This window comes from Neofelis nebulosa, chromosome 12 (assembly GCF_028018385.1).
Source record: "Neofelis nebulosa isolate mNeoNeb1 chromosome 12, mNeoNeb1.pri, whole genome shotgun sequence".
Classification (NCBI taxonomy): domain Eukaryota; kingdom Metazoa; phylum Chordata; class Mammalia; order Carnivora; family Felidae; genus Neofelis; species Neofelis nebulosa.
In genome coordinates this window covers 92,104,348-92,127,797 of record NC_080793.1, presented here as the reverse complement: position 1 = coordinate 92,127,797, position 23,450 = coordinate 92,104,348, and the positions used below count along the sequence as shown (strand labels likewise).

The following is a 23,450-nucleotide window of genomic DNA, read 5'->3' as shown; positions in this document are numbered from 1 at the left end:
AATGTGACCACAGGCAAGAATAAAACTACGTCTGGCACTTAAACACACGGGCACACACACAGACCTGGGACGATGTCGGATTATGTCTCACCCAGATTTCTGGGGAAGTGCCAAAATGTGGTTGACGAAGAAATGCGTGTAGCCTTTGAATATCCGAAGACACTCAGATCTACACTGACAGTGGAGGAACTGGAAATCAAAGACACGCTACAGTGTGTGTGGGGGTGACTCGGGGCAACGATTTTGGAAAAGCATCCTTCGGTAGCTATCAGATGTAAGGACGCGTGCCACTTGCTTCCCACAGATTCCACGAGTTTAAACAGGCTGGAGCTAGATCTGACTCGTGCAGACCTTCGCCCTCCCCAAATCACGTGATTCAGTGCCGCCGTGTTCCCCTCCATCACCGTTCGAAAAATTAAAATCCTGAGAACCATAAAAAACGTCCGTCTCTATGGGACAGATGCAACGAGCTGTTCTATCCGTAAGATGAACAGTGGACCACCTTTAAAACAGAGAAGTGTGGATCCGTTTGCACTGATATTGATGATATGCTATTAATTGTCACAGAAAGTCAAAGAGTATGGGTTGTATAGACATAATTATTAAATTGTGTAAAGGGTGTGCGTATGTCAGATTTTGCACGAACACACATTTCATAAGAAGACACGAGAAAATGTTAGTGCTGTGTTTACCCGGGAGGAAAGGGGAATTATATCTCTCTTCCACCTTTTGACGTTGTGACAGCTGGCATTTACTACGTTTTTTTCTGTTTTGTTTTGCTTTTTATTTAATCTTTCTCCTCCGTTTTAAAACAAACGGCAGGATACTTGACACGCGATATTACATCAGTATCAGGGGCACAACGTAGTGATTCAAGCCCCTGCGTTCCTCACGCCGTGCTCACAGGGGAGCTGCTCTCTGTCGCCGTACAACCCGATTTCGGTGCCGTTGCTACACTCCCTATACTGTGCCTTTCTCCTTGTGACCTGTTCATTCCGCGACCGGGAGCCTGTGTCTCCCACGGCCCTTCACCCATCGTGCCCATCCCCCCACCTCCTGCCCTTCAGCCGTCAGTCTCTTCTCTGTATTTACAGGACTGATTCTGCTTTTCGTTTGCTTATTCATTCCTTTTGGTTTTTAGACTCCACCTGTGAGTGGAATCACATAGTATCTGTCTTTCTCTGTCTGACTTATTTCACTTAGCATCATACACACTAGGTCCGTCCGTGTTATTGCAAATGGCAAGATCTTTTTCTTTTTTGGCTGAGTAATATTCCATATCTATCTATCATCTATCTATCTATCTATCTATCTCTATCATCCATCCATCCATCCATCCATCCATCCATCTGCTATCATCTGTCTTCTATCTATCTATCTATCTATCTATCTATCTATCTATCTTGTATCTATCATCTATCCCTAAGTGAAATACCATCCATGCTGTTTTACAGACCTCTTATATCAAAGAACACAAACCTTGAATATCTTTCAAGCACATCTGTCTCATCCCTTTCAACATCTGCCTGGGATTTCCAATATGTGGTAGCAAGATGCATTCTTGGAAGATGGGAAAACCTTGAAAGACTGGGGACCAGTGACTTTGGACTTGCTTCCCGGTGCAAAGACGAGCTGGGAGCTGGTGCTCTGCACTGCTGGGGTCCCGGGTGAGGGTTCCGGTGAGTGGTTCCTGGGGGTTTCTCTTCCTTGTCTCCCCAAGCACCGTGTGTGTGCGCGTGGGTTTGAAGTAACTGTTAACCAAGTGATAGGAAAGCCTGTCTCTGAGTCTGACTGCCCCGGGGGGTAATTGGACAGGAGGAGACCCTCTCTGAAGCCACTGAGGTTGTTGCTTTGAGAACAAACTTCAGCTGCTCTGTCACCTGCGTCGGCTCTTACAGCCCACGGCACGGAGCCCACAGCCCACGTGCTCATTCCTCCTCCCAGCCTGTGAGCGCCAGGGATCTGACCCACCGCAGGGCCGAGACATCTGAGAGGAGCCCTACGGGTCCCACGTCCAGCAATCCTGCCCTGTTCCAGGAGGTCTCACCCAGACACCTGGGGTCCTGGTCATGGGACAGCTCTTCCCCGGGGCACCTGGTCCTGCTCCCCCTCAGTGACCGGGGGTCAGCTGTGGGCTGGGTCACTGTGCAGCAGGCCACAGCAGGTCACAGCTGCTGGTGGGGTCAGCCGGGCACTCTTACCGGTTCCTGCTTTTATTTTTTATCTTTGCCTTATCCAGCTCTGGAAATGAGGGCTCATTTCACATTCTGCCGGGAGGGAAGAGAGAGAGAGAGCCGTGGCTGGGAGGCAGGAGGACCGCAGGGCCCGGGAGACGAGGCTTCAGTTCCTCTGACTCGGCGCCTCCATGCGGATGGAGAGAAGAGAAGGGGTAAACTCGCCTGCGGGGCTCCACACCCCTGCAGGGGGCTTCCTGTGCACGCTGGAGGAGCATGACCCCCCCCAGCTCGTTTGCTGCCCCAAGGGGCTTGAGCACAAGGAGGGGGCTCCCGGGTAACTGTGCTGTTTGCTTGTTTCTTAATCGCTGATGTTCATGCTGATCCTTCTGCGTTTGGTGGTGATTTTTTGTGCTCTCTCCTGTTTCCCCTGCAGGTTCCTGCACCTCAATCTGGCCCATCTGCCACCACACACTTTCCTTGTCTAGAGGCTGGTGGCCACCTGGTCGGCAAGGAGCCTGGGGCCACGCCTCACCCGGAGAGGCTGAGTCCGCCTTTGGATCTTTGCAGAATCCTTTCTGTGTGCGCACTGGAGCCCAACCTCCGCTGGTCACGTGGCAAGTATGTATTTGGATAAAGCCAGTGGGTTCTGACAACACCAGTAAATTCCTCAAAGAAAATGCTGGGCACGGAGGGACGTGGTGTAGTCTGGGGTGACAAGGGGGGATTGGCTACGGTCTTGATGGGTCACTGCTGAGGAACACCCCAGGGCCAGTGGTGGCCCCGAAAGTTTATTTCTTTCCACGTAATCCTATGCTCTGCCTTCGCGAACACCTGCCTCCCAGGATATGTGAGGGGAAGGGCAGGAGGCGTCTGTGCAGCGGCTCTCGAGGGGCTAGTCCTAAAAGCATCGCACTCACATTCCAGAATGCAAGGGAGCCCGGGACCACGGTCTAATTATGTGCAGGAGAAGGAATAGGCCCAATACGGATCAGAAGATGTGGGCGTAAAGTCTGGCTCAGCCTGATCTCTTCACGTCTCCAGTCCTATTTCTTGGGCTGCCGAGTGTGGAGGACGGGGCGGGAGAGCATAGGGCCCCTCCTGGCTCCTATGGCCACAAGCACGTATTCTTGTGGGTTAGAACTGCTAATTTTCCATGCCCGGATGAGACTCCCCACTCCAGCTTGGCTCTCAGGCTGAGCCCGAATGTGCCGAGGCAGGTGAGGACCATTTCAGAAGAGCAACTTGTCCCTACTGGTGAAGCTTCTGGAAAGGGCTGTTTGTCAGATTGTCCGAGCAGCACCTGGGGACTTGCATGCTCTCTTACAGCCCTCAGGGTGACCAGGGCGGTGTCAGCAGAGCATATGCAGGGGGGAGCCTGAGCAAAGGTGGTGAATGGGTGAAGACACCTGCCCGCCATCACCTTCAGCCCCTTACAAACTGGCTGGCGTTTGCAGGTACCAGTTGGTCATGTGACAGTGGTGTCCCCCGATGTCCTCTGCTCACCAGCACTAGAAGGACCAGCAGGCACTCTCTCCAATGTGAATACTATTCTTAGGTTCAGGTTTATACACAGACACATACTGCTTTCTTTTCCCAACATATAATATATTTTCAGTGTAGGAAAGGCTTATAAGCACATGTAAGTACAAGGAAGAAAAACCAGTTATTACAATCCAACCCCCTGATTTTCTGTGTGCACGTATAGATGACTGCTTTTGTACAGGACGTAGCTCCTTTTATAGTTTAAGTGACAAAAATAATAGCGTAAATGGTAGAGGTGTAAAAGGGAACATTCATGAATTTTAATCATCTCCCTCCAGCTCGGTTTTATTTAAAAAATTTTTTAACATTTATTTATTTTTGAGAGACAGAGAGAGACAGAGCATAAGCAGGGGAGGGGGAGAGAGAGAGAGAGAGAGAGGGAGAGAGACAGAATCCAAAGCAGGCTCCAGGCTCTGAGCTGTCTGTCAGCACAAAGCCCGACGTGGGGCTCAAAGTCACGAACTGTGAGACCATGACCTGAGCTGAAGTCGGACACTCAACCGACTGAGCCACCCAGGCACCCCTCTCCAGCTCTGTTTTAAATGGCTGAGAGTGCAAAGTCAACAGGTTGCTGGGAACCTCCCCTACGTTTTCTCTTCTTAGCCCAGAGAAAGTGTTTCTACCTCTCCACACACTTTGGACATAGACTGGGGGAGAGAGAGCCTTTTACTGCTTCACAAAAATTGAGGCATGTCATATATCTTGTTCTGAGATTTCTTTCCACCAAAAGTGCACCGTGAAACTTTCCAATTCAATGCCTCAGAGCTCTCCTTTCTCTTTCAACTGGTCAGTCATCTGTCACAACACAGATGGTCATGATTCATTCAACCATCGTCCCGTCGATGGTCGTTTGGGTGCTGACTGGATCTTCCTACTGATGGCATCAGTGTGGAGGCCAAGCCTACTCACATCTTGTAAGCAGCCGCTTGTGTTTCTAGAGAGCTGACTTAGAAGTAGGAGTACAGGGTCCGAGGAGTCTAGCACATCTCACCCATTTCCATCCTGGGAAGTTGCAAAAACTGATCTTCCTGCTAATGGTGCACAACCTGTTTTCCTCCCTTCCGACCAACAGAGGTGGTTACGCTCATTGAAAAGTTTTGCCAGTCTGACTGATGAAAGATGACCCCTCATTATTTTAACGGGAGCCTCCGTGAAACTGGCAAGGTTCATCATTCTGCCACCTGATGATTGATGTCGTGAATGGATCGTTTTGCACAGCACCGGCCTGCGAATTTGCACACCTCTCTCCCTCGCTTGCTTTTTCCTACTAATTTGTCAGAGGGTGTGGGTTATACCGCCAACGTTTCTCTTTCTCTCTGAGTGAGAAGAAGTTTTCAGTCCGGCTTTTTAAAAAAACATTTTGCTTATTGCGTTTTTGGTGTCAGAATTATGAGAAGTTCAGACGATTTTAGTTATTTAAATTTACAAACATTTAAATTGAAAAGACTGTGAATTTGTTGCCCACGAGGTCGCAGGAAGGCCTTTTGACCGCTTATTTCTTAAACGTAGCTTGTCATGTCTGTTAGCTGCCCACCCAGCTGCCTGGTTTCTTGGTGACATCTGTGTGGCTGACACAGGGAGAGTTGGCTTCCGAGGGGCGTGCGAGGGTGTGACCTCACTCCTTTTGAATTTTCTCTCTGCCAGATCCCATCCCCGGGTGTGGCCACGCCTTTCCCCCTCCATTCTTCTAGGCTTTGCAGAAAGAAAAGAATTCAGGGAATGAGTTCCTGTTTGGAAAATTCATAGGCTTTTTGGGGGGGAAAGTGTTCTGCTTTTTTTTTCTCGATAAGGGGAGAAAAGCCAGGATGGTTAATCCAGGTGGAATTAATTCCTCCAAATTTCTCTTTTGTTCAGTCGAAGTGTGGGCCTGGTGAGACTGAGCCTTGGCCCCTGCAGACTTCCTGCCACACATGGCCGGGCTCCCGAGGGGTTTGCTGTGGCCTTCCCCCTGCAGTCACCGTGGGGCGGAACTTGTCCCCACATCAGTGGCACCGCTCCCATCTGCGAAGGTGACTTTGTCAGGTTTTATCAGTGCTTTCCTTTTAGGGTAAAATGCACAGACGTAGGAAACCTTCATTAGTCTCCACTATTTTCGGCTTGGGAAAGAAGGTGACATTGCTAACACACGGGCCCTTAGCGGTGACCCCACAAGGGGCAGCGTTCCCACAGACGGCCCCACGGCGGCCCCCACGCGTGGTGAGTGATAGCGCTTACGTCGGTCGCCGTCGACTGCCCTGAACATCCATTATGTCACGGTTTCTTTATTTGCTCTTTTCCCCCCAAACTGTATTTCGTGTTAACCGTGGAAGAAGAAGTCAACGTAGGGTATCTAACGCAGGGCGCCCGGGCCCCGCACCCCGGGGAGGAAGGTGAGGCCTCACCGGCCACCCCCAGCTGGCCGCACCCCCCCACCCTGCTGGCGTCCTCCGGTGCCTCGGTTTCTCCAAGGTGGAAGCTGCCCTGCCCACAGGTCCTTCCTGTGGGGATGCTCCTCCCATGTGTTTTGACGGCTGGCTTCTTCCCCATGCATAGTGCTGCTTCTCAGAAGGCTTTCCTGATGGACGGTCTTGCAGAAAGCTGTGGGGTCAGCTCACAACCATGACACCCGTGTGCCGGGTCTCTCCTGCCTCGTGGGCCAGCGTGCACCCTGATCCTGGCACCCGGCGCACGGCCAACACATCCTGCGGGACCGCAGGGTGGGCACAGTGCCTGCCTCCCAGGAGGGTGGGCTTCACAGGTGCCTCCGGGGAGGCGTCCACACCACCTGCATGTGGGTGGTGGGGGAGGCGGCCACGGAGGCCTCCAATAGCTCACGTCCAGACTCTACACTCGAGTTCCACACCCAGCGTTCTGTCTGTCCCTTTGCAGACGTTTTTGTGGACCGGTCCTTCGGGACAGCTGACGTGCGCAGAGGCCCCTCTCGAGAAATGCACCTCTCTTGGGGATGGTGGTGGCTTCTGGCAGCTGGGCTAACCAGGGCACGGCTGGAGAAAATTCCACCCGGGTCTTTGTAAGACGGAATTCGATTTCATTTCTAAGGCTTGGGATACGTGTGAACAGCAAGCTCAACACGTCTATGCATCAGAATAGGGTAAACAGGTATCAAAACCGGGCGGTCAGCCACATCCCAGAGGGCGTGCACCCCACACACCCTAGTGTTCACGCTCAGAAGCGTGCAGAGGTCAACAGTACAGGTTTTCAAGGATGCCTACGTATGTGACAGAAGTCAGAAAAACAGAGCGAGGGCCCGATGTCAACAACGAACATTCAGGAAATAAAATGGAGAGAGAAGTGGCCAAGGGCAGGTGGCGGCGGGTTGACTGTGGGGGCCGCCCGCTGGCGGGAAACGCTCTGCCTGTCTTGCAGTGCAGGACCCCTGGTGCGACCGCCTAAGATCACAGAGTCAGGAAGCAGCGGGTCTGGGGTTGGTCTGGCTCCCAAGCTCATGGTTTCCTGCGGGCACCAGGGACCAGCCGTCAGTAGAGCCACTCTTAGGGATGAGCTCAGAGGGCATAGTGGATAGTGAGAGGAGAGGAGGACAAGGGGGAGGGAGGGACAGCACGGGACGGGAGCTGAGGAGAGGCAGGGGGGAGACCCCGGGGGTGCCGTCTCAGCGGAGTTGGTCTCATGGGATGGGGTTAATAGTGACACCCTAGGACCTCATGACGCCTGAATCGTGACCCCCGGAAGCTGTAACCCCCCAGTGTGAAGGCTTTCCTGATGGATAGTCCTCTCCAGGACTGGAGAGCCCACGTGCTGAGGAACAGAGACTCCCACGTCAGGAAGAGCAGATCCATCAGGGATCGAAAAGACAAGATTAAGAGAACAGCATCCACTCTGGATCCTCAGCTCTTCCCCTACTCTGACTGCCCGGAGAAGTGCAGCCAGGCCCAACCAGCCTCCCCGGGGAGGAAGCCAGTCATCCCCAGAGAGCATCACCAGGTGCTGGCCTCGGGAGGTTTCTTGGCGGAGAGAAACACATTGCATCAGTCTGCAAGCTGCCCCCCACCCCACCTGCCCGAATTCTACCCAGCACTCGAACACCTCGGTCAGGACAGCCAGGATCACAGACGTCGGAGAGAAAGGCTCTACAGCAAAGACAGACGCAAAGGGGAAAACCAGAAAACAGAAACCGGCGTGCGGGAGAAGAAATAACAATACCAAGAGAAACAGAAACGATAACCAAGGTGCTAAAAAGAACAGAAAAATAAGAGTTAATATCACAGAGACTGAAGAAAGCATGGCACCCATAGACAAAGATTCCATGGACAGAGATTTACTGACTTTGGTCAAGAAGGAAGGTGGAATGTAGATATTTTCAGACATGAAAGCAAGACCTATCTGCTTATCCATCCGTCCACCCATCCATCCATCCGTCCATCCGTCCATCTGTCCATCCATTCATTATCTACCGATCAATCTGTTCATTCATCCATTATCTACCCATATCTATCAATTAATCTATCATCTATCTATCTATCTATCTATCAATCATCTATCTCTTTTCCCCTGAACTCTTTCTTTGAAGACCACTGGATAATTAATTTTAATAAAATAAGGATGAAAATTAGATAAGATGGAAATCTGGGAAAAGAGGCCCAGCAGAGGGGAGAGAAGAGAAAGGAAAAAGAGCTTTTGGAAGGCTTGGGAAAGTTCGGAGGTATTTAACAGATGTGTTGCACCTTTCAGAAATGCTACTAAGAGGGGCCCGAGGCACCGAGCAAATAAGAACACAGGGCGGTTTGTAACTTCCAGGAGAGCCCGTCAAGGCTGTGTGAGAATCGGACTGTCCATCCACGCAGCGGGGAACAATGTGTACCCCATGTGGCTAAGGCACACTGCGGCCCGCTGGGAGGGTAGGAGGTAGGGGGCGGGGCGATGGGAGAGACAGACTCTCTCCTTCTTTAACAGAAGGTCGATGCGATACTCTAAAATGTTGACTGATCAAGAGATAGCAGAATGGAGTGTTTCACAAATATACAGAAATAAATGTCAGAAGGAAATCTTCATAGCGATTGAAAACATGTTCCTCTAGGAAGTAGGGAAGGTTTGGGCACAGAGCCCAGTGCTTTTTAAATTTGAGCTACTTAGACCTCTCTGATTTCTCTATGTGGATGTACTTGGCTAGAAATAGAAACCTAACGCTCTAGCAGAAGGGTGCGTAGAGGAATGCGCACACACAGCTCCCGGAGGCCTAAAAACCGGGAAAGGTCTGCCGACAGGATTTCGTGTTGCCTTTTTACTAGGGGGCCTGGCCAGTGGGGTTTACACTTCTCCCGTGGGAGCCGGGAAGAAGCCCTTCTTGTCCTCGGGGCCATACAGCCTGTGACCCTGTCTCTGAAATGCTTCCGTGATGGGATGCTTACAGTGCGAAGCCTCGCCCTGCTCATCCCTGCGGTGAGGACAGACTGCTCTTGCGCAGGGCGGGCGTCTAGAAGGCCCTGGGAGCCCCGTCAGCGGAGGGAAGGAAACATCAGTTCCCTGTTGTCTGGATAAAGCTGCCACTGTCCACCCAGGTACTTAACTGGTCGTGCACAATGGGCTTTTACCAGTTGACAGCCTCACCCCCCGCCCCCCATGTCCCCATCTGCTGCTCCGAGCCCCATCCTACACTCGCTGCCCCGGCCCGTGGGATGGCTCACCTCCAGTCCTCTCTCGGTATCCCCAGTCGTGATTTCCTCTCACCGTCCTCCCCACGGGGGGGGAGACGCAATGTGGGTCGTGGGGAGGGACCCCAGCCCACCAACTGCCCCCTCCCAAACTTGTCTTCGGAAGCAGGGTGACTGGTGACACACAGAGGAGTCGTCTGGGGGCAAGAGAGCACACGGAACATGAAGGTCAGTGCTGGCGGGTCAGAGACGAGACCGGAGGCGCAGGCCCAGGAGGGGGGTCATGCAGGGCGAGGGCAGAGTTTGTGGCTGACCGGGGGAGGGGCCAGGAAGGGGTCCTGACCCCCCTAATACCAGCAACGAGTGCATTGCCTGTGATTTGTGTTCTGGCTCCTTCCGGGACCGGGAGCCCTGGATCCTGGCCACTTCTCGCTCTCAGACACGACCAACAAGGCTGTCCCGTTCTTATCTGGGTGACAGCAGCATGTGACCGGGGGGCAGAGGAAGTGGTGGGGCCTTAGAATGACATTGAATAAAGTGACATTTAGACGCTTGTGTAAACACCACGTCATATCAAATGAAGTGAAAGCCCAAACCTTTGGAACCCTCAACTTTCTTTTTTTAAATCCAAGCCTATTTTGAGGTATTAATACTGCAAAACATTTTCTATTTTTCATATTTGTAAATTTTATTTATTTATTTTGAGAGAAAGAGAGAGCACAAGCAGGGCAGGCACAGAGAAAGGGAGCGCGCACGCGCGCGCGCGCGCGCGCGAGAGAGAGAGAGAGAGAGAGAGAGAATCCCAAGCAGGCTCCACACTATTAGCAGACCCTGAGATCATGACCCGAGGTGAAATCGAGTCAGATGCTCAGCCGACTGAGCCACCCAGGCGTCCCCAGCAAAACATTTTTTGAAGAACGCAGGAGACCAGGGAGGCTGGCTGCCCCAGCAAGTTGAAGCAGGTGCACAGGGCATGGGGTCCTAGGAGCAGAGCTAGCAGAAGGTGGGGGCAGGACTCCAGACACACAGTCCAGGAGCTCTGGGGATGGACAGCGTTGTGGGCAGCTCTGTGCCCACGCTCCTGCCTGGGACCTTTGTCTTGGGTGAAGTGAAGACATCTCCGGGCCAACGCTAGTCAGCAGCCTTTGAGCAGAGACTTGGCGACCTCCAAGTACGGGCCTCAGGACCTCCAGACCAAGCAGAGCCAAAGAGCAGGGAGCCACCTCTGCAAAGAGCCTGGGGTTTGGGGAGCCCGCTCTGGGAGTGAGTGGAACAGAGTGAGCGTGGAAACTGTGGAGTACGGCCACCATGGAGGGCAGTTTCCAGATCATCCAAATGACCCCAGATGTCCCCTCCTGCTCCCTCCAGGGACAGGTGGGAGTCTTTATCAACAGTGTGCAATCTACAAAGCCGAGCCCCATGCATATCGTGACAAAAGGTGCTCAGAGACCTGGCGGTGACACGGGGAAGGGGGAACCGTTGAGGAAGGGTGCTCAGGGAGCTGGGGGAAGATCGGGGAAACGGAGAGTCAGGACATCACCAATTTGCCCTCTCACACACTGGCCTAGGTGGCCACGGCAGAGCTCACAGGAGCCACGGGCATGTCTGCGACGGGGGCTGGCAGGCAGGAAGCTCCAGCTTCCTCCATGCAGCTGCCATGGTTGGACAGTGGCTGCCTGTGGTCGCCTGTGGTCGCCTGTGGTCTTCTGCACAACAGAAGAAGGGAAGGACCGTCGGCATCTGTCCACCCGAGACGCACGCTGTCTCCGGCTCCCCAGACTCAGGCCAGCGTCTGCTGGTGGCCAGCTCGATCCCCAGACCGTACGGGCAAGGGCAGTGGGGGACACCAGACTGGAGCTTGACGGAGCTGAGCGTGGAGAAATGCGGCCTCAGGGCACTCAGGATGTGGGCGGGGCCCGTACGCACCTTCCTTCACCGCCACGGTCTTCCCCCCTCACGCCACCAACCCACACTGGAGTCCCACGGCAGGTCCCGCTTGAATACACGGCAGAGGCTAAGTTTGAGTTCGAGCTTCTTGGCCTTTGTCCTCGATCCCTGTCCCGTGTCACCTGTCATTCCTGATTGTCCAGTTGGGCTGTCCCTCGAGAGAGTGACGTGAAGGTGCCAGGCGCTCTTCTCCCCTGGGTGTCCTCCTCTGCCAGAGAGCACCCACCCCGTGTAGACGCTTCTGGGGAGGCTGACGTTACAGTGACTGTTGCACCGCGGGGTCACCAGAGCGGGACTCCGAGGCTCTGAAAAATGTCCTCCAAAGGCAAACTCCACCAGAAGAGAAAGGTACCCCCGTGCCACGTCCTGACCGGTCGGGACGTTTCCCAACCTTATTCACTCGCGGGTGAGAGTCCCAGCAAGGCGGGGCCGGCTGCGGAACGTGGGGCTGCGAGGCTGGGGCAGGGCGGGGGTCCTTGTGGCTGGGGAGGCGGCCAGGCAGAGGAGTAGGGATTGCTGTACCCTTACGGTTAGGGCGATCCCTTACACTGGCGAGGTCCACGGGCGAGCCGTGATCACCAGCAAAGCCTCCGAGATCGTGGTCTACAAAAGCGACGGTTCGAGACATCCGGGTGACCGATGCCAGTGGGGGTCAAGCAGAGCAGGGGAGGGGAAGGCGGGAGGGTTGCCTCAGCACCGACGTCCCTGCCCAGCCTTCCCGTGGTCCGTGACTCCCGTGTGCCCCCCTCTGAGACACACACGCGATCTTGGAGCCCCGTGAAGAGCTTGCAATGCTTACTTGACTCATGGCGATGTTAATTCATTTGCCAAGATCGTGAGCGGTTTTCTGTCGTCCTCGGGGGAGAAAAGAGCCGGGTGGGGGCCTGGGGGCAGGTGACGCCGCCTCCCACCACAAGCCCTGATTCCCGGAGTGGAGAAAACTTGACGCCGGAGGAAGAGGATGGGGCCAGCCATCCCCGCCTGGTCACACACGTGCAGCCAGGGAAATGCCTGCCGTTCTCCCCCCCCTGCTTCCTGTCCCTGCACTCACCGCCCCGTGACTTCGCCCTCCTGCCCATGTCCGCGATGCTGCTGAGCGCGAAGGGCGCTCGAGGATGCCGGGCAGCTGGTCACCTTTGGAAGTCACGACACAGATCTGGTGTCACGACGTGTCTCCGGCCAGGGTTCCTCTGCATCTTGGGAGCCAGCGGCGATTCTGAGACTGCTTCTATTTCGGTCCCTCTCTAAGGCCCTGGCTTTACGGAGGTGTGTGTTGTGTGGCCTTCCGTACACAGAGGCCCGCGGGATAGGGTCCGGTTGGGCAGGCTCTGCAGGTCCGGCCATAGCGGGGCCCTGACCTACTGTGATGCCTTGTGGCGGTTCATTCGTTCGTTCACCTACTCAGTTAAAGTTTCTTGCGTGGCTGATGTACATCAGGGGCGTTCCTGGGGGAAAAGCCTGGTCCCTGCCCTCACAGCGTCAGGGCCGCTGGCCGGTGAGCCCGGCAGGTGTAACCCCGCAGAATGAGCACGGGGCTGAGGCGGGTGGGGTGGAGAGCAAGCCGGGGAGGGCGCGGGCGGGCTGCAGGGAACAGAAGGAAGGGGGTCTGTGCTGGGCAGAGGGGTGGCCTCTCGGAGGCCCACGGTGAGGGCCGCAGAGCCCTGTATGGCTGAGCAGCAAGTATGAGGGGGTGTCTGGGGGAGGAGGTGCCGGGAAAGGCACAGAGGCCGTCACGACCGGCCACGTAAAGCCGGTGGGGCTCCAGCTAAGGGCCGAGGGAGCCACTGAGGTGCTCTACTCATCTGGGAAGATTCTACTCATCTGGGTGCCTGGTGGAGAGTGGACTCCAGACGTTGTGCAGCAAGGCAGCCCGTGGGCAGGGTCTCCCGGCCTCTGTGCCGGGAGGGAGGCCCCAGGGGGCAGGGGAGGTGGGGAGGGGAGCGGCAGAAGGCGGTGGCAGTCAGCGGAGTGTGTTCATTGTCTGACACCAGGTTCCCCAACGTCGGGGTCTGGGGGGCCACTGGGGGGCCTCGGCAGCTGCACAGGCTCCAACAGTCTTTCCCAACTTGTCCGTGAGGGAACAAGAAGGTCACCCGAGGACCCGGCTCCGAGCAGTGAGGGGCTGCAGTTAGGGGTGTGGGTCGCGTCCCCAGGGCCCGAAACCCCAGGCAGCAAGACCCCGCGTGTGGCCGCTCCTGGAATCGAGATGTGGTTCTCTCTACGGGGGGAGCAGCACAGATTGCATTAAGCGGTAATTCTTGGAAGCCAGACGCGAAAGAGCGCAGACCGTATGATTCTGTTTGCACAAAATACCGGGGAGGCAAAGCTAATGCATGCTGTTCGACGTCAGGAGGGCCGTTATCCCGGGCTCGGGGCCTGGAAGGGCGCTCGGAAGGTTCCAGGGGCTGTGAGTGTTGTTTCTTCGTGTGGTGCTGGCTTCATGGGTCCGTTCAATTTGCGAAGAGTCACCAGGTCGTGATTTTACGCACACACACGCACACACACACACACACACACACACCTTCAATGAAAATGTTTTCAAAGGATGAACCCGGGGCTCCCCAGAAATGCCAACTTGGTGTCTCTAGGTATGTAGGCAGAACTGCTGAACGTGGGTCCTTAGGAACAACAGAGCTGAGCCGGCAGCTGTGGGGCGGGGTCAGAGGTGACCAGGTGTGAGCTGGGGGACGGAGGCCCCATACCGGCCTCCTTCCCCCCTGCATCCCCAGGATGCTTTTCGGAGAGGCCCTTGTTGACTCAGAAGCTACAGGCTTAAGCCTCGTGCCGAGAGGTTCAGCCGGGGCTGTTGCTGATGTCTAAATGGCAAAGGGAGTCTGTCTTTCGGAAACAACAGGATTCCAGGCTAGGTCTCCTTCTCTACAGTCTCACCCACAGAGGTTCTCGGGGAATCCAGCGATGGGAGGCTTTCCAGCTGCCAATGGTGGTGACTTCATTTAAATACAACTTAAAAACGTGTCTTCGGAGGGAAGGATGATTGACCTTGGCCACACAAAGGTCTGACCTCCCCAGCCCAAGCCTCCGTTCCCTGGCAAAGTGTGTTCTCAGGAAACCTTTCACTGTCACCAGCTGTCCCAGCAGCGACGCCCCGTCCACTAGAGTGTCGGCCAGGTGGGGGTGCCAGGCACAGCGCTGGGGGACGGGACCCTCCCGGGACACCTGCACTTACACCCAGGAGCTGGGACTTGACTCTAGGCCCCGGCAGGTCCTGTCACCGCCGCCCTCAGAGCAGACCTCAGATCCCCCACTTCTGGCCTCAGAGCTGACACTCGGGCCAGATGGGACCTCATGACTCAGTCCCCACTCCTGGGCACCTGCTGTGCCATAGGGGGGGGCAGACAGTGGGCCTCACCAGCATTCCAGGAGTAGAACAGCAGTAAAGATCCCTCAGGGCTCCCCCCGACTCCCCTGGTGACTAACAGGCATGTTCCGGATTGTGGCTTCTCTGTCCACTGTGACCTGGGGCACGAGGACACACACAGACGGGACAGCAAATTACCTTGCCGTCTCAGGGGACTGTCCACGCAGCCCGGGCCACTCCCACTCACACCACGCCTTCCTCTGGACCTCTGACCACTGCTGGGGCTCTCCCAGCCCCTCTGGACTCCCTCCCAGCCCCCCTTTCCCCAAGATCTGTCCTGTTCCCTCTCACACGTGGAATGACATCCTCAAGCCTCCCTGGCCTTCTTCCGGCCTGTGTGCCCGGCCCTCACACAAGAGCACCCTTCCCAGGGCTTTCTGGAAGGTTCTCCCAATGCTGTGTCCTCTGAGAGGACCTACCTGGTGTATCTTCACTCTTTCCACTGCCTGCCCTTCAGTGATGGCGTTCTGTCCTTCACCGTCTTCTGCACGAACACTTTCTGCATCCACACCAACGTGTGTGGGTACGTCGGGGTCTCCCCACACCGCCAAGTGGTTCTCGGACGCCAGCTGGGTGTCTGAGAATCCAGCTCGCATCTGGCACGGTCTGCCTGGAGACGGCGTCAGATCCCACACACCAAGGCTCAGTCCTACAAGATGACTCTCCTCACTCCAGATGCCAGCTGTTACCCGAGCTTCTGACTGGGGAAGGCGGGGGGCTACAGACCGGAGGTTCCCATGACCACCTCCTTGGGCTTCTCAAGTGGCTAGAGAGGCTCGTAGAACTCGGGGAAACATGCTACTTACTAGATCACTGATTGATTATAACATGACAGAACTCAGGAGCCGCTGGATGAACAGACGCACAGGGGGTGGCGTGGGGAAGGGGTGCTAAGCTGCCATGCCCCCTCTGGGTACTGCCACTCTCCCCGGATCTCCCCGACTGCACTATCCCGGAAGCTATGTGAACCGGTCCTTTTGGGTTTTTACGGAGGCTCCATTATGTAGGCATGGTGATTAGATCACTGACCACTGTGAGTGATTCAGCCCCCAGCCCCCCACCCCTTCCCAGAAGTCATGGGTGGGACTGAAATTTCCAACCTTCTAATCACGTGGTTGGCTCCTTTGGTGGCCAGCCCCCCTCCTTGCGGGATGGGGGGGTGCTCGAAGCCACCTCATTAACGTAACAGGACAGCTCCGTGGCTCTCACCATGTGGGAAAGTCCAAGGGTTTCGGGAGCTCTGTGCCACGAGCGGGGACAAAAACCAAGTAAGTATTTCTTACTGCAAATCACAGCATCACAGCGGCTGTCCTGTTTGCCGCTCTGTCCAGCGCTGCAAGCAAGGGCAGTGTACGGTCTGCCTGTCCCCAGAAGTCTGCTCAAGGGGCAGCGAGTCCCTGTGGTCCTGGGACCCGCAGGGAAAGCCCCTGGTGCACAGCGGGCCACTGCTTTGCAGAACGTGCAGCCGCAACGGGTGGTCCAGGCTGGTACCGTCATGGTGCCTGATGTCTCAGCTGAGCTGGGAACTCCACAGAGGCGATGCGGCCCAGAGGTCACACGCATGTGGATGAGGAGAGGGACAAGGACGGCCCTTGTGTCGGCAGCCCCTCTTCCCATTCCATAGGGAAGACACGAGGGCTGGAAGGAGGTAGGATGTCCCCGGCCCCACAGATGGTGCCCTAAGGAGCTGGTGTGGGCGGTCGGCCCGCCCACCTTCTCCCGTCACCCCTGGGAGCCCCTGTGCCAGCTCCCGGGGCAGGAAAACCAAGGATGTGTCTGGCAAGATGCGTAAACAGGCTCAGGTTTACGCTCAGCCACCTTCCATCTCCAGCTGTCCCATCCAACTGAGATACTGACCTACCGCTGACAACGTCACTTAGATCCTGTCATTACTTCTTGCTCCCTCACCCCCATCACTGCCAACTCCAGTATGCACTTTCTGGCCACATTGTCCCCACTTCCCGTAGGCTTGTACCACTCTTCCCGCTAGGGCCATCTTGGGTTGACACTCACTTCCCTTCACTCAGCTCTCTGTTGTGACTTCCTTATGTGGCCAGATTAGAGTCCATGGGTTCTTTTTTCAGTAACACATTTGCTAATACCCTGAGCTCCCTTGACCTGCTTTTTATCAAACCTGATAGGCAGGACACCTCCATCCTGGGCGAACCCAAATATTGACTTGCTCTGTTTGTGCAGCCACGAAATGAAGACAGTCACAGAAGACCAAAAACAAAGTAGGTTGATATCACTGTAGACTGGTGATCAACAACTCCAAAGAACATCCTGATTGTACCCTGCCACATGTTTGAAAAGGGATCATATCCAGGACAGACAAAGAACTTGATTGAACCTTTCAACAAGCGAATGACAAAAAAATCCAGTTGTAAAACAGACAAGACTTAGACATTCACCAAGGAAGCTATCCCCATGGACAATAAACACATGGACAGGTGCTCAACACCACTGTGCACCAGGGAGAGGCAAACGAAATCACAGTGGCCGCCATTGCACGTACGAGAATGGCCGACCTACAAAAGGCTGGAGGTCCAAGTGCTGGTGAGGAGGGAAACCACCAGATCTCACATCCCGAGACAATGAAAACACTAGATCCGCCTGGGAAAACTCTTTGGAAGTTTCTAATAAAATTAAACATGTTGCGTATCTTGTGAGCTGGGAACTGACCCCCAGGTGTATACTTAAGAGAAAATAATGTGTACCTCCACAAAAACTTGTCCATCGATATGAGATGGACTCATGGATGATGAGATGGACTCATGGATGATGAGATGGAGGAGAAGCTGTACTCATTGTTACCCAAACCCAAAAACAACTCACATATCCATCAACGGGAAAACAGATAAACCAATCCACTCAATGGACCTCAACACGAAAGTAAGAAGAAAAAAAGAACCGGTAACACACAGCTTCAGCATGGGTGAATGTCAAAAGCAGAGGTTAAGTGAAGGAGGCCAAATACAGAAAAGCGTGTGCTGTATGATGATTCCATACTGCAAACTCATCAATGCATGGAGCGCTCAGAATGATGGCTACCGCCAGCGGGGGTGATTGAACGTTGCCTCGGGAGGGACTTAAGAGAACTTTCTGGGGAGAGGGAAATGGCCTGCAGCTTGATCAGGGTGGTGGTTACATGGGTGTATACGACTGTCGAAATTCATGAAACTGTATTCCTGAGCTTTGTGCATTTTATTCCACATAAAGTACATCTCAATGAAAAATAAACCCTGCCTAGCGATACCGTAGTCCCGTGGTTATCTTCTACTGGCAGCGAACGACAGTTGTATCGTTCAACATCTTCACACGCATTTCATTTTCAGGTGTGTTTTGTTTTGGTTTGTTCTGTTTTTAGATTTTAGCCATTTTCATAGGTATCACAGCTGGCTTCTCTCCCAGAACAATCTATCCAAGAGGTCGAGGCAGAGGTTTAGACCTTTATGACCTAGACTCAGAAATCAACTTGTGCAACTTTCTGTTGGTCACATGGGTCAGCCCTGATTCTTTGTGGGAGGGACCCATGTCCATGACTGTGAAGACCAGGAGGTAAGGATCAGTGAGGGTCATCTGGAGGTTGGCTACCACGTTCACATGGGTGAATTTTTTTTTTTAGATTTGGCAAATGTGCTGTATCAGAATGAACTATGGCATTTCTCCCAATTGCGTCCGAGTTTATCCGGGGTGCACCTTGGGCAGCTGACACATTGACGGTCTTCCTGATGAGGTAAGAACCAAGACTTGCCTGGGACTCACTTCCTCAGGCAACCCCATGTCCAACAAAACTAAATGTGGGCTTCTGGGACATGCAGAATGGTTGCAGAAATACGGGTTATTGTTCTGGGGGCTGGTAACTGGCTTGCTAAATCTGGTGAGTGTGAGGCCAGATCCTTGATCATCCCGTGTGTCCCATAAGCCCTTCGTCTTTTCCACAAGGAGCCACGTCATGGGTTTGGCACTGGGGAATTCAAATTCTGAGGTCTGCAAGGTTCCACATCAATTCCAGTGAGAGACAGCCCCGGTTTCATGCACGTGAGTGGCATTCAGGCCCCTAGATCCATGTACTGATAGCAAGCACAATAGGTACTGAGGGGGACTTTAGTTTCTTTGCACTTTTAATTGACAAGGACAAGGTGGTCTGGTTTTGGTCTTTACTTCCTTTGGTCTTTGGGTTTGAAATTGTCAGAGAATTTACTTTCTCCTGAAGAACATGCCAATGGGAGGAAATGTTCCCTTAAACTGGGATATTTCTAGAGTTCTTCAAATTATTTGGGGAGCACGTAAATTTTCTATTTCGTATTATTGAGGACTCTTGGTGAACTATTTGAAGGCAGGCATAACTGGTACAATGGCTCCGTCTTGGGCACAGAGTGATCTTGGCGCTAATCTAGATAATGTCTTCTTGAGTTGTTTCAGAGCTTTGGGGTCAAACTTTTCCTGTTTCTGTCATTTATTGAGCATTTCCTGTCCGTTCGGATGACTACAGGCCGCCTCGTCTGCCTCAACTACCTTGGCGTGGGCTTCCCCTGCCAGCACATCACTGCTTCCCTAAGTCAACTGATTCCTAGTTGAGAATCAGCCAGCCCACCTGACTGCAGACACACACCGCGTCGTCAAGGTCGGCCTCATCAGCCACGCGTGTGCTGTTTTGGCCTGCAGAGGCTGGTTCCTCTGACTGACTTGGCAGACGGCTCAGAACTCACGGTGAGAAATGGTGATGACGTCTATTGGGAGCCCAGGCAAGGAACCCACCAGTATCGAGCCTTTTCTGATGTTCTTCTATCCCCCTTGATAGAGAGAGATAGAAGCCACCCGACGGTAAATCGTTTATCCCCTAAACATCCAGCGCACCTGCCCCCATGCAGAGTCACACAACCTGCCTCCTCCCCTTGTTATCCAGAGACGAGCTGCCCTCCTATAAAGCCACTCAGTGCCTCCCTCCACCCAATACCACCCAGTATTGGGGTCCCTTGTCCCCTCACATCCTCAGCTGGGTTCTTGCAGGAAAATGCAAGGCAGCCTCAAGCGTCTCTTACGATATGGAAACAGGAGCAAAATGACAAAACTCTACAGGCGCCATCTCTCAACTTTGCATTTCCAGGGATTTCTCACAAGACTCGTCTGCACTTTTACTTCTCCTCTTTTTACCCCCAGGCACTGGTCACCCTCCCTAGTCTGGCATCTGCCCTCACCACTGGGACGTAGCCGTGCCTCTGCGGGGATGGCTACGGGGAACCATCTTCCTGAATCTTGATCGGAGGGCCCTGGAGGAGCGGACCTCTTCTCTTTTGGCTGCTGAACTGAGATGGGAAGGCGGCTCGATTCCGGCCATCCTGTGCCCTACGCATCCTGCACACATGGCCAAAATGTTGAGACCGCAGAGCAGAGAGATAGAAAGACGGGCTATTTGGGTCATGGTGGGATTACCAATCCCCTAGCCGTTCTGCCCTCCATGTGTGAGCCAACAGTCACCTCCATTGTCCACATCGCCTCAGGTCGAGGTTTCAGCGACTTGCAGACCTTTGTGTTCTCTTGGCTTCAACTATCGTTGACTTGCAGACTATGCGCACGTTGGCACCGTGCCAGACTAATCCTCAGAGTCTGGAATGCGCAAAGCTTCAGTACCTAGTTAGGTCAAAGACTCCTTTAGCGCAGGAAGCCTGAAGACCACACTGTGATCTGTCCCCTTACACCTGTTACCCTCCCACATTCCGCACTGGACCGTGTGCTGCCCACACCCATCCTGCTATGCAAGTAGAGACCTGGACGCCCTCCCTGGTACCCCCTTCTCCCTCACCCTTCCTAGCCAAACCTCCAGCCTAGAAAGTCTCTCTCATGCTGCTTCTCCTCTCGTCCTCATCGCCTGTCCCCCAGGACACGTCATCACCCCTGTCTTCCGGCCTCGGACTCCCCGATCGCGTGTCTGCTATCAACCCTCCCCTGTCTCCCTACATGGTCATCGCATGACCCCCCGACCAGGCCCGTTTTCATTCACCATCGTGTCACCAGAGCCCAACACTGTGATGTCACCTAGAACGTGCCAGTAAAGACTTGGTGCTCCCGGAGTGGGTCCCTTCCAGAGCGTATGCACCCCCGGGGCGGGAGGCGCCTACGCACACAGTGCCGGAGGGTGGCCTAATTTCTCAGGCCTCGTCGTTCCGCAGCCGGAAAGGCTGACATTGGTGCAGGCCGTGTCTTGTCTGATCACGTCCCCCTTGGGTACCGGCTAGGTAACAGGCCCTCTGGGCAGATAGAGAGGACGAGGTCCACAGGGCCTGCATCAGGGGCACAGACAGGCCGAGGGAAGCGCCCCTTCACACAGCTGGGTCTCGTAGCAGCTGCACCTAAAAGGGAGGTGGAGACAGAGCACAGAAAGTCATGGTGTCTTCTCCCTGAACAGATATGACTTAAGGAGCCGGCCAGCGGCTCTGTCATCATGATGGCGTCCCTCCACTGTACGTGCCGAAGTCACCGTGTGTCATGCTGAGTGGCCCCACCGGCAGGTGCATTTCCGAGTCAACCTGTGCGGTGAGCCTGGCCTTAGTGGATGAGGAAGAAAGGGGGCATGGGAATCACAGCCTTGCCCAGGGGCTGGAGGCTGGCTCCCCATCTGCCAGCAGCAGCAAAGCACCTGCAGAGAACCACTGGCCCCTCGGTCCAAGCTAAGGGCAGGAGGGAGACAATTCGCAGCCACGGCAAGAGGGAGGCTGGGGAGGCAGCGTCCTTGGGGAGCGGCGCACTCAGGAAAAGGAAGGGGAGAGAAAGTTCACAGGAGAGAAGTGGCTGAGTCTGTGGGGTCTTTGCGGGAGACTGGGAAAGGACCGTTTGGAAGGGGCTTGGACCCCGAGCGGTCCCAAGTGGGGGCATTTCGTTCCACTGTCACGCTTGGCAGAGCTATGACAATTTTGAGTTCAGGCCACCGCACGTTTCTAGGGAAGCGGCACCAACAGAGGCGGGGGCCTTGCCCTCTGACCCGACAGTCCCCAGCACGAGTGAGCGGACTGAGCTGACCCCCAACACGTGCCGAGACAGAATGTTTCTGTTTTAGTCACACCGTGGGTCATCGACCACAAATGCACGCACACGCGGGGGCTGGGAGGGATCTGCCCCCTCCCCGTTACTAGAGCACCGGGCCCACCCCCTCCTGTTTTAACTGTCCAAACATGAAAAGACGTTAGTACCCGGAGAATCTTCTCTCTGAGACTGAAGTTCGTTTCCTGACTGCCGACTGGCGTCCGAGCAAGGAGAAACACCTCCAAAGGGATGTCATGCGAGGGAGAAACGTCTTTTCCCTGTAGAGCCTGTTGTGAACGTCACCTTCTTGCCTGGCCCGGTGGGCTGACTGGCCCTGGGCTCTGCTCCTGCGGGCGGTGACCCGTTCGTAGACACACGGGGGGCAGTGGTGCGTCTCCGATGTCAGGGGTCCACTTCAGGCACACAAGTGTGGAATCTGTCATCCCCGGGAGACTGGTGGGGGGGAAGCCTGAGATAATCTGGGAGAATCTTCCAGGCAGCAGCATCTGGTCGGAGGAGACGCTCTGGGTCATGAGCCACACCCTCCGGGAGGGTTCCTCTCCTGCCGACTCTGCGTTAGCCGCCGAATGCTACCACCCACCCGTCTCCCCGGCTCTGGGCTGTTTTTACTCTAAACTCAGATGCCTTTGGATCTCTTGCTCCAGTGGCCGTCTGCGTTGTAGGGGAGCCCTAATTCTCTGAGCGTGCAAGAGACAGGCAGCATCTGAAGGGAGGCGGGGGAGGGAGAGACAGGGGAGGGAGAGCCACGCCAACACCAGCTTGGCCACTGAGTCACATTTCCTGAAAGAGGCACGGGAAAGTCGCCTTGCAAACCTCAGACTCAAGGTCCTATCACCAACTCATCCTTTGGTGGGATTAGGACCCACAAACCTGCCACAAACCTGCACTCCGACTTCATCACCCTGCTCTTCAGGGAGCCGTTCGCAAGCAGGTGCACAGCCTACCCTGGCCCCAGCTGCCCTCGGGGCCACCATGGCCCCACTAGACCCCATTGGACCCCACTGGACCCCACCGGACAAAGAGAGGCATTCACTTTTCTTCTGTGCTGTCACACTGGCTGGAATCCAGTTGCGCGGAAATAAATACGCACCGTACGTGATCCCACCTGGCGGGGAGCCACGTGCTTTGACCAATGGCAGCTGCCGGACGCGGCAAACGATTCGCTGCAGAGGACGAGGGGCCCGTGGGGTTCAAGTGAGATGTGCCTCGGCAAGGGAGCCTGGCCGGACAACGACCCACTTTCCACATCTGCTCCCACCCCCAACGACCGGCTACAATCTGTAGGAGCAGCTGTTTAAACGGACCCTTTCTTGGATGCTGCTTCTCCTCTGGTCCTTCGCGAAGATGTTCAGGGACGCTGGAGACCGGAGCTGGTGCCGCTCGGGCGGGCTTCACCGTGTCAGGGCAGGCCCCCCGGGGACCTCGCTGAGCCCCTCTTATACGAAGTCTGTTGCTGGAAACGGAGCAGGTCAGAGCCGAGGGCCAGAGCCGGGAGGAGCGACGTGCCCACCGCAGGGACCGTGTGGCCTGAGCAGCCAGGAAGGACGCGCACTAACAGGGCTGGACGCCGGACGCCCGCCCCGCTGTCCCGAGATCTCATGACGGCCAAGCTCCGCTCTTCCGAAGCCGGGGGGAGCTTCCACACGGCCTGCGTTTGTGCGGCGCCTTGTCATTTGCGAGCGCGTTCACCCAGTCACCTCACTGAACTTCAGAGTCACGAGAACCGGTGAGGTATGAGTCTTGCGCCCATCA

General features: G+C 55.0%; 1 long non-coding RNA gene across 2 annotated transcripts; it reads left to right on the top strand.

Moving 5' to 3' along the window:
- The first annotated feature begins 18,205 nt into the window (after positions 1 to 18,205).
- LOC131492176 (uncharacterized) lies at positions 18,206 to 21,358 on the top strand. 2 transcript variants are annotated; one of them, XR_009251915.1, is made up of 3 exons: positions 18,206 to 18,261; positions 19,080 to 19,367; positions 19,818 to 21,358. It is a non-coding gene; the product is annotated as an uncharacterized LOC131492176 (long non-coding RNA). The 2 variants fall into 2 exon arrangements; XR_009251914.1 differs by lacking the exon at positions 18,206 to 18,261 and adding an exon at positions 18,298 to 18,390.
- The last annotated feature ends 2,092 nt before the right edge of the window (positions 21,359 to 23,450 follow it).